This window comes from Pungitius pungitius, chromosome 9, assembly GCF_949316345.1.
Source record: "Pungitius pungitius chromosome 9, fPunPun2.1, whole genome shotgun sequence".
NCBI lineage: Eukaryota > Metazoa > Chordata > Actinopteri > Perciformes > Gasterosteidae > Pungitius > Pungitius pungitius.
In genome coordinates, this window is record NC_084908.1 from 1559192 (window position 1) to 1571186 (window position 11995).

The following is an 11995-nucleotide window of genomic DNA, read 5'->3' on the forward strand; positions in this document are numbered from 1 at the left end:
AAGCACTGGCGGTGTGCAGGGCTCCCAGGGATCCTTACATGGCACGCTGATGATGGTGTGTGTGTGTGTGTGTGTGTGTGAGTTCAGCTTTGCAACCATGTCCCTACTTCATAGTCTAGTCAGGTAATGATCTGTGATTAATGATGCAGTCTTACCGTTTTTTGAGGAAAGAAAAAGTTGGTCCCAATTCAATTTCAACAGATTTACTTAGCTCCTCAAGTTCCACTTTACAAAACACAAAAGGTAAAACCATCTACTTTCAGGGAACTATTACTCATGTTGTGTTTTAATTCCTGTTTATTTATACTATCTTGATACTATTGTCTAATGAATCAATAATGCGCATATGGACTGGTTCATTATGGCAGAGCAGCTTCCACATGAGGCAAGCGGGTTTGGACGAGAGGGCAGTCTGTGTCTAGGTGCATGTAGCTGTGTGTGTGTGTGTGTGTGAGAGAGACAGAGAGAGAGGGATTGCCCAAGTGTGCATAGGAATGTGTGCATGTTTCTCCCGGGAAGCATCTTTTGTGTGTATGTGTGCGTGTGTGTGCGTGTGTGTGTGTGTAGGTAATAGGCTGCACCACAATGGCAGTGTTATGATTAGGCAGCAATCAGAGGCTAACAAGCTTTAGATAGGAGACATCAACACACACTGCCCCTGGAGAGCACGTGGTCACACAGCCTCACCGTGGAGACGGAAGAACATGTGTGCAAACAGTGGATTATTTTTCTATAAAGCCATGGTTTCACCAACAAACCCACACACTAATGTTGCACGGTGTACCGGTACTACAAAGGTGCCGCGGTACCCTTACGCTGAAAACGATACGGTTTTGAATATTTTTAGTAGCGGTACTTCATTAAAAAAGCAGCAACCAGAGCGCACTCAGTGGTCCGCTGCCTGCACGCATTGGCTGGGTGGGCGGGGCTTCCAGCTCTCACAACAGGCAGCCGTCACTCTTAATGTAACACAATGCAGTCACAGGTAGAAACTGTTTAATATTGTTTAAAATCTCTCATTTCTCTTTCTCTCAAACACACCAATTGAAGGTTTGTGGATGATTGTTATTATGAGAGGAAATGCCCTCTGAAGACTATATAAGGGCATGTGTCGTGCAAGCTCCACATAACTCTGGCACATGCCAGACATAATGCCCCCTCCCCACACCCTCATGTTGATGAAAACCTAAACAGAGTCAACATGTGCTTTTCCATATTGGGATCAATAGGGCAATAGCACTCCTGAGGCTGTAAATTTCAATGCTCATTATCGACTAACAATTCATCTGCGGTTCGGTGCCGGTGGCACAGCGATGCCTGTCCAAATAAGCTTTTATGTCCCCATTAATAGTCACAAGTCATTATATTATTGTGACAATTAAATATTATTGAACCGCATTGATGAATAATGCAAACTGCGACGCTGACGGGGGGGTGGGGGCGACCCCCCCCGGGGGCTCCGGTGGAAAAGGCTGAGTGGAATCCTCCGGAGGCTGGATTGCGCATGGCCTGCCAGAGTGAGGTTAGATTACTGCCATTTAGGGGAAGAGCTGCCATGCAAAACACGACTCTGAATTAACCTGCGTCCACACGCAGGGATAAGTGCAGGATGGAGGAAATAGAGTGTTGGCACACTCTAAATGTCCTGTCGGGTTGTCGCTTTGATGGTATTTCCAGTCACTCTTGCCGAGTTCGGCCCAATCAGAATATGGAGAAATCTATAAAGCGCCTCTCAGGAGCTAGGTGGGTGCCGCCAATATCAGTTCACTCTTCACTGGGTGAATTTGATCAATTCTGTTGCGGGAGTTTATTCATGATCACGTCTTAGATGCAGCCTGCCTGAATGTCTACTTAACATAGTTCAGTAGTTCAGCAAAGGCAAGAACTACAATTAGAAAACATTACCAGACATCAGTGTTCAAATGATAAAAAAGAATGGAAATGTGCTCATGTATTCATGCTTATTTTCTGTATGAATTATCATACAATTTAACCACAGTCAAAAGCAAGAGGGGGGGAGTGAGAATAAGTTGTGTGAGGGGCGATCGGGCCCCACATCATAGAAAACGTGGTGAGACAAACCCAATGCTGCCTGATACTGAGGTTTAAAGTCATTCTCTCTCTTCTTAGTCTAACAAAATATGCAAACAGGAACACCAAACAATACGTTTGATGAGTGAACATGTTTAGGAATTGAAATACAAATGACACCAATACCGTATGCCGTTAGAAACAATAGAAAGTCCTTTCAGTCTTATATAACAATCCATAAAATGCCGGCTGTAACGCTGTGTGTGGGCACGACTCTGGCAGTGTGTGCGCATTTAAGAGCACGCACTCACGAGTAAGCGTGTGTGCGCATGCAAATGTGTGTTGTGGAAAACAAGGTGAGCAGTAGTGCATCAATGGATGTGTGTAAATCCGTGTGTGTGTGTGTGTGTGTGTGTGTGCTCTTTAAGAGCACGGTGAGTGTTTGGTACAGAATTTGAAAGCCCTGCCAATTGTTAAACCTTGTTTTTCTGCCAGTGCCTGCTGTCAGTTGCACCTGTGCCATGAACAGACAGACACAGGGACACACAGCTTCGCAGCTGTCTCCCCTCCGTGCAACACAGAAGCCAAGGACACGCTTCAGGTTTCAGCAAGCACACGATATGTTAAAAGGTGCCTGTGGAGGGAAGAGGTGGAAGGAGTAAAAATCAGAGTGTACTTGAGCGAATGCTTGAATAACTGTTGGTGCGGTCTAGAAGGATAGGAGAAACGATAGTTTCAGGTATTTCAAGCACTCAGTAAACTTGTGTTGTCTTAAATAACTTTGAATTCAACCTGACCTGTTATCTCACATTTCTTATCTCCTGACTCACTGACTTTCTGTCTCATCCCCTGCCTCTCCATTCAACCGCAGGCTTTTCCCTGGGATCTGAGAGGGCTTGGGAGCTATCCAGCCGCTTTTGACTCTAAAACGTGTTCCACATCATGTTGAACCGATATTATTACTATGGAGCTTACAGACAAAACCTTCCTAGGTTAAAAAACTCACAGAATGTTTCTGAACGTTAAATTATTCTAGTAATGCTTTCCCTGTAAAGTCATATTCTTTAAACCCATAGATAAGATTGGAATTTGAATTTCGTAACAAAAAAATGTTCACTGCTCCATTCACATAAAGGAGCGTTCTAATGCAACAGCACAGATGTGCTATGCACAATATTGATTGGAGCTATACCATTGGCCAGTCTGCCACGAGGGGGCGGGGCTTAGCAAAGAGTCAAATGCTACTGCCACTCGAAGCAGCACTGCATGCGACAGAGGAAGAAATTAGGTCCACCCAGAGTAGGTTGGTGTGTGTGTGTGTGTGTGTGTGTCTTTGTGTCTGTCTGAGTGTGAGTCCGCGAGAATATGGAAAATAGTTAATAAAATAGCACAAGTTCCCCAGGGAGAGGAAAGATGGCGGCTGTTTTGGAAGCGACCAGAGTTTAACGTGCTAATAGAGAGAGAAAGAGACAATGCTCTGGAAGGTTTCATACTGATCATGACTAACAATATCTGTACAGGCTCAGCATCGTACTGTACAGGCTGAGCATCGTACTGTACAGGCTCAGCATCATACTGTACAGGCTGAGCATCATACTGTACAGGCTCAGCATCATACTGTACAGGCTGAGCATCGTACTGTACAGGCTCAGCATCGTACTGTACAGGCTCAGCATCATACTGTACAGGCTCAGCATCGTACTGTACAGACTGAGCATCGTACTGTACAGACTGAGCATCGTACTGTACTGGCTCAGCATCGTACTGTACAGACTGAGCATCGTACTGTACAGGCTCAGCATCGTACTGTACAGGCTCAGCATCATACTGTACAGGCTGAGCATCATACTGTACAGGCTGAGCATCATACTGTACAGGCTCAGCATCGTACTGTACAGGCTGAGCATCGTACTGTACAGGCTCAGCATTGTACTGTACAGGCTGAGCATCATACTGTACAGGCTCAGCATCGTACTGTACAGGCTCAGCATCGTACTGTACAGACTGAGCATCGTACTGTACAGGCTGAGCATCGTACTGTACAGGCTGAGCATCATACAGCCAAGGCCGACGCCTTTTTTTTAAAGTATCCAAACCCGAGTTATTTGCAACAAGTCTTGCGATGTTTCAGAAACCGGCTCGGTGGCAACAGATTCAGGATGCTGCTTTGACATTAGGAGTATGAGGAAAGTTGAAAAAGGACGGCATGTATCGTTGAGGAATCAAAAGCCTGAGAATAAATGAAAAGGAGGGAAGATGAGCAAGTAAACAGTACACATGACTGCTCAAATTTTGGTCATATGCTCCTTTTGTTTTTAGACATAGAGCACAAGACCTATACACACAATTATATGTGGCAGGAAGAGGTAGAGACACACAAGTACGGTGGTTTGGTCATGAAATTTGCTTTTCAGAGTGGCATACTGCCATTACTTTAACAATATTGATTTGGAACTAATAACCATTTTTAAAAACACCAACTGGCCAAAAACTACGAATCCAAGAGCAAGAGGCATCGTGCGAGTGGTGGGATCCCAAGATACCCAAACGCCAGATGCTGAAGTTTGCTTTGAAGTGAGAATTCAAACCAGTCTGCATGCATTCGTGAAAGATTTACAAAATATAAAGTTACTGGAGCACAAAGCCGGGACTCTCTGTGATACCCTCTTTGTCTTCTCACTAGCCATCCTGTTGTTTTCACAGCAACAATGTGGATATGTTTATTCAGAGTAGATTGGTGAAACAAATCCTTCCTCGCTATGTGTGTCTGGTTTAAAGATGCCTCTGCGGAAGCTGTGATGGATCCGGATGGGGATGACGGGTTTCGTTGCGTTCCATAGCCTTTCTGGATAATGCGTTAAAATACCAGAAGACACCATAGACAGACACACATACTTGCCACATCTTTGACCAAAATACTGACTTAATTCCAAAGATTCACACTGTTGCAGTGAAATAAGGCAAACAAACCCAAAGCATTTGAGGCCAGCAGCTAATCAGTCCGCCTGTAGGAGGCTGGCAACCAATAGCGAGAAAACGGGAAACGGACCACTGGCAGCTAGCAGGCAAATAGTTGAGGGCAACACACAAAATCTGGATCACTAGAGTAGCTTGTAAATAGGTGAAAGACAATTTGGTGGACTGCCCCACTGTCGAAGGCTGGTCGATGGAATGAGAAGGCAGGGATCAGGTCATGTGACTCACCGAGGGCCACCGGACGGCAAACGAGCCACGAGCGGATCCGACGGTTGCAGTTGTGAGAGCGATCCCTAAAAAAAGGTGGCAGAGCCGTAGCTGGAGGAGGTGGTTTGGGGTAACTGGTCTGTGGGCTGCATCACGTCTTCTCCTATTAGCGTTGAAATGAATTATGACAAAGTGACGACAATGTGACAATTTCAAAAAGGGGCGCCTCGTAGCGATGAAGGTGTGTGAGAATGACACCCAGTGAACCACGGGGGCAGACAGGCGGCCGCATCAAAAACAAAAAAACAGTGCTTTTTTTTTTTTTCTTATCCGAAATGTCACACAAAAATGTTGAAAAACTGCTGACTACTGCATAAGATTATGCGACGCTATTGCCAGATTCATTTTTTTCTTTCTCAGCCGCTCCTTTCATTTCATTACTTCTGTGAGTTAAGGATGACATAACCTCAGGAATAATTTAGTCTGCTGCATACCTGGGGCTTGAACTGATGTACTGGAGGCACATAAACAGCACATGAATGAATCAGAGCACAGATCGGGTCCACACAACTCCACTCGGTAGAATCTCAAAGAAGCACTAAAACGTCCCACTAATCTGAAGCCATCCCTCTTTTATTATCTAAGGCCGTCCCCGCTGATGCCAGATGATTATTCTCCCCTCTCCGACGTCCTGATTACCGTCGGGCACTTCACAGGCCACCTCATCACCCACTAATGGAGGCCTTATTTTTAGACTCATTTTTCCCTTTTTTTTTGTAGTTTTCTTTTTTTTTTTTTATTCCGCTGTCGCCCTTTTGTTCAGGTTCCGAACAATGGAATAACCCAGCTTGGGGGCGAGCGGGAATTACAGAAAGTAGGAGGACGAAGACGGCGGGGGTGCAAATAAATTGGAGCGGCTGAACGGAGGCGTGCAGAGTTGAGTGGGAGATTGCGTTAACCCGTGGCAAACGTTGAACTGCGAGAGCGATTAGAATGAAAGAAAGCAGTCCAACGAAACCCGGGGTGCACATGCATGTCCCCTTCTGAGGCGCTGGTTTTGGCCGCCGCCTCTCTCCGCCACACCCATACGGGGAAACCACCTCGGGCAAGACACAGAGAAGGACATCGATCTAGAGTGGGCACGTGGCGGCTCCTCGCCTTTCGTCTCGTACACACCTGTCAAAAGGACACCGCGGAGGTCGGCGAGTAGGTTGACTGCTGCCAAAATGGCGGCCTTTTGTTTACAGATCTCATTATCCTCTTCAGTTCACACTGAGCGCGACGAGTAATCACCCCACTAGTGTACAAGTCGCACCGCTGGTGTAAAATTTACACTCCGGTAGGAAGGATAATAACTCTTGTTAAATACACACGACTCGCTCGCTGGCGTCAGCCATTGCTCACAATAGGAATGAATAAGGGTGCAAGGATTCACTATTCAGCTGAATGCAAAAACATATGCTGAGAATAATACTCTCCATATGCAAGCGCTGCCATTAACGTCACGTTGGGACAACTTCTTGCCAAAGTTATTTCAGGGTAGCGTTGGTAGAGCAGGGCCCTGCTCCATATGGACACATTTCATAATGGCCTCGCGTTACCCTTTTCAACAGCTGCTCGGGTGTCATTTTCACCACTCGCTGGTGTTAAGTGTCAAACTAGGAAATCGTGTACACCTGTAACACCATCCATTTATTGTCAGTTCAATATTTGCAATATTTCGACGGCTCCCAGCTGAAATCAACCTTAAACAACGCCTCACTGTGAGTATTGTGTGCGTTTTAATAAGGTTTACAGCACAGTCAGCTGGTCTTTACAAATACCTCCCACTGTATAATGTGCTGATTTTCTTCCATGCTCACACTCATGCATTAAGTGTTTTTTTCAGCTGGTGGTACACAGACTGCATTGCTTCCTGCAGTTGGTGTGCGGCTCTGATGGGCGAGAGAGAGAGTGTGTTTCTAGCTTTGGAATGTTGGATGTTGGAGAGACTCATCTCGGGTGTTATGCTCGACGACCCTTAAAAGCAAAGTGGAATACTGATTGTGAATTATGTGCTCTGCTGTGAATGGCACGTATAGGAAAACAGATAGGTCAACGTGAAGTTCATCTAATTACATCATTCCCTCTAAGAATATTAAATCTGCCACAGTGACATCAACTTCATGAATAATAAGAAGCAAAGTGTGCAAAAACACTTTCATCTGTCAGTAATGTTGGAGAAGTTAAGAGCAAAAAATGAATCATTGACAGAATTGACAGGTTGATGCAGGATCATGTCTGTCAGATATCAAAAGAAAACCCAGCCCTACCCGGAGGATTTAGATAGACATTTTGGATTCAAGCTTTCAAGAATGCATTTTTTAACTTGCAGAGAAAATGCAGTTTAATGTGTTGAATATCGGATCTGATTAACAAGTAGAAATGTGCACATGAATCAGTGAAAGACCTTTACCATTTTCATTGTATGTGATTCAAACAGATGTCACCTTGAGATGAAACCTTTAATGCTGGATTTGTATTCCTCATGTTCCACTTTTTATATTACTTATATAAACTTATGTTTGAGAACTATAGCTTCAGTACCTCACTGCTGTTTCCCCTCACTTGAGTCGTGGATCAAAGGTCTAAGTCAACCGACCTATAAACACAAGGCTTTTTGCCCAAATATCACTGCCTCTATTTTAATGATTGGACTGAGAGAATGTAAACTCGTTTTAATGTCAGCCCCTTTGAGAGCGGGAACCCCAGGTAGGTTGTGTGAGCGAGACGGTCCCTGAATGAGAGTGACCGGGGGAACGGGTCAATCGTCAGACTAAAAGGTCATTTCAATCTACACCACCGCAAAGCGTGCTGGGAGGCGACACGTGAGGCCCGCGAGCCTATGGGGCGTGACTGAGCCGTGCTGGAGAAGGGGAACACTGCAGCGCCTCTGCAGGCAACACGGCGCCCGCTTCTGGAGGGTCGTAAGCGATGATGGAGGATTGGTTAGAAAGTGTTGGATGAAATACCTTTCTAAGAGGAAGCCATTTGCGATGCCCTCGTGAAAAACAACTTTAGAAAGCATCCGCGCTCACACTTAGCGAGGAAATGGACCGCAGCGGCGCCGTAATTGAGGAGCGAGGAAGTGAGACGCGGCTGAGCCAACTGACAGAACGTACACGGCGTATTGTCAAACTGTCCGGGGACGTAATTAAACAAATACCTGCCATCGATTCTGTGATGAGGGGCGGGACAGCAAGAGCTGGACCAGTAAATATGTGAGAAACCAGAATAAGCACACGGATGGAACATATATATTATCATAAGTGCACTTTATGTGTGTGTTTCTGCTTCATCGCGTGTATACTGTATATGTGTGTGTGTGTTAGCGTGTTTTGCGGTTCCCTGTGTTTTTTTTAAATGCTTGTGCATACGTGTGTGTGTGTGTGTGTGGGTATGTGGGTGCATTCACCGACGCCCCCGTACAGGGTTGCATTATTGTATTGATGAATTGCCATTGATAACTCATGGCTGCAGTGGGTTGTTGTTCTTGTAGCGAGTGGAGATCCGCTAGAGAATGAAATGTGCCGCGAGTAATTGGTTTGAAACGTAAACGCTGACTTGGGCGATTTGAGAAGTTTAGTGCATAAGTGTGGAGATTATCGCGCGTGTGTGTGTGTGTGTGTGTTATTGTGTGTGCGTTCTGTACGTGGAGTTAAGACACTCATTAACTTGCCAAGGACTCCATTAGCCAGGCCGATTACCCCTGCATCAAAGTGACGAGGAACGCGCGCATGTTCGCAGTCACACACGCGCACGTGGTGACAGTGAGCTGGGTGAAGACCCCACCACTGGAACCTGTTTGAGTGGTGATAGAAAGCCAGATGAATGCACTGGGATCCAACCACACGCACTGAATTAGGTGACCAAAGGGCTCACACCTTCCCCCACGGGCACCAATGGACGGCTTCACATGGTTCAACGTGTCGTCTCAAACCAATGGTTCAACCCCGGCTCTTCATCATCATCATCATCATCATCTTCTCTCTCTCTTCCGCCCCCATGACTGCTCTTCCTCCCACTTTCTCCGGCCTTTGTGGGTTCCCTTTGACTTCCAGCATCTTCCTCACGCCAAAGATCACATTTTTATCCTCAAACAAAGATGGAGAGCGAAAGAAGAGAGAAGCACAGAAGCAGAGGAAGATGGTGGTGGAAGAGCACAAAAAGTGATACGAGATATGATATGAGGAAGAAAAGAAGGCGAGTACTGCCAGTGGGCTAATAGGATTGTCAGGGTTTAACTTTTTAAGGGGCATAACAGCAATTTGATGTGTCAGAAGTCCAGTTAGAGTGTCTTCCACTAGAACGATTCACATCTCGGGCTGACTGTTGTTGTTTTTAATCACTATTCCCGCCCCCCCCCCCCCCCCCCCCAGGACCATTTCGCTTATTTCTTCATTTGGTTTTTCAATGACAAAAAAAAGAGTTTTAGAGAGACTTTTGTCAGAGCTTCAACCTCTGATTACTGTATTCACTATACAATCAAGATGGAAAAACATATTGGAATAGTCCAGAATGTAGAGTCAAACTTCCTATTGAGCTTCTTTCCCAAACTCTACTGCTCTTCTACAATCTCCACAGGGGGCAAATCAAAGGGGAGTGACAAGATCCCCTTTGCATAATGCTGCATTTCGAAGCGTAGGGGAAACTTTGCTTATCCCCCGCACATTATTTTGAACAATAAATAAAAACTGGAAGCAAAAAACCGTGTGACGCAGTTTATGGAGTCTCTCCATTCATCCATTTGCCTTCAAAGCAAAAGAGAACTCAAAGCAGCTCCTTCCGTCTTGGTCCACCCGTCTGTTTCTGAAATAAAGACGGAGTGGAGCTCTCGGTTAGCTTCCAGACCCCCTTCTTCCCTTTGGAGCATTTCCTCCCTCCATCTTTTCCAGAAACTGAGAAGGAGAGGAAGAGGAAGACACTGAAGATACCCACATGCTAATTAGTCATTAGATACGGACTGAGAAATACATGTAACTGCCAATCAGCCTTAAACTTCACCAAAGTGTGTGTGTGCGTGTGTGTGTGTGTGTGTGTGTGTGTGCACTGCTCTGAAGAGAGGCGGACTACAAATGAATGAGTGACTGTGATGAGGATGAGAGAGGCAGTAGTGTGTCATTAGTGTGTGTGTGTCTGTGTGTCCATCTGCCAGCATCAATCCTTCAGAGAGAGCCCCTCTCTTCTCCTCTCTGTGTATCTCTCGCCCCTGTGACCCTTACCTGTGACCCCCGCTAGTTCTCCTTATAATAAGCAGTGTCACCAGCACTGACCAAGGAGACTAAACATTAAGCACGAGACTATGTGTGTGTGTGTGTGTGTGTGTGCGCAGCGCGGCCTTTGTTCCGTATGTATCTGCAGCTAAATACACGTATGGTGCTGCTTCAAAGAGAACATCTAGAGTTAAAAGGGGCTCTACTAAATTTGCAAACTAAATTTGTTGAAGAAAGCTCATATTTGTCATTTTGTTAAATTAAAAAAAATAATACAGCTGATGCATGATATCAACATAGGTAGCTAAACTGATGCAAATGTATACAGAATATATAACACTTAAAACACAGATCCAGGGGGGGTTAAGGTATAAACGTGGAGGCCTCAGCATGATTTGAACCTGTTTATAAGGTAATAAAATAAGGAAAGAGGGTGAATGACGGGGGAAGGAGAGGATGAACAAAGTTCTCTTCAGGGCCCTTCACCTTTCATAACATGTACAAAATAGACGAGTGGAAGTTTTTACCTATAAACAGAGACATTGAGGCGTCAGAAGCAGGGAATCCAGAGAATTTAGAGTCGCTAAAAGCAATTAGTTAGCTGGATATAAAGTCCATTGTGGATGAAGGCCAAAACACGCTGAAAGACAAAAATGAAGGACTCTTGATTTTTGTTACATGTAAATAATAAATGTCAAAACCTTCAAGTGGATTAAATGACATTAAAAATATTAATGTATTGGAAGTTTAAAGTCACATGATCCGCTAGACAGACGATGTGTTGTTCTGTGGGCATCGTTGGGACCTGCAGGTGTTGCACTCAATGAATTGTTGTGCAGAGAGCTCACTCAAAGCTGACATTGTCTCATATTGCTCGGGCTTTTAGACAGATTCATTCAAAATGGACCGTTATTGATGCATTGAGAATCCGCTGGTGAGAAGTCAATTGCATTTGCTTCAGTCACACCTTGATCCCATCATTGTATTCCATGAGAGTGCTTAGGCAATCAATGAAAACAGGCGGAGACTCCATCACACCTGGGGATTTGTTTTAGCAACACGAGTGCTCCTTTGATTGGATCATCTCGGGGCCACTTTGTGCCTCGTGATGATAAAACGAGGGTTTGTAACGTGGGGTACTTTAATAAGACAAGTCACCCTGTTTCCTGTGAAAGTAACAACGCTGGTCTGTACCTCTGAAGAACCTTTGGCCAAACTACATCATGTGTCCATCACACTGCATGGGGGGGCAGAGAAGATAACATGGACACTCACTGCCTTGTAAAGCCATTTGATGGGGGAGGGAAAACCACGAAGTGTAAAGACTACACAAAAAAAGAAAATCAGGATTATGTTCTCTTAATGTGTTGTCTCAAGCCAAGCCTGCAATTAGGAGGATACGTTCATCAATTTACAATTCCAAGAACTGTCTCTGAATACAACACAAACACACCCCCCCCCCCCCCACGCTCTCCCTCCCACAGACAGGAACAGGAACATCCAGCTGCTTTGTCTCCTTAATATTCAGC

The 11995-nt window shown here is 45.2% G+C and overlaps 1 protein-coding gene across 1 annotated transcript in view; it reads right to left on the reverse strand.

Moving 5' to 3' along the window:
• Positions 1-11995, reverse strand: part of LOC119218307 (zeta-sarcoglycan) — a 217066-nt gene that overhangs the window by 102430 nt on the left and 102641 nt on the right. The gene's annotated exons all lie outside the window — the stretch shown is intronic.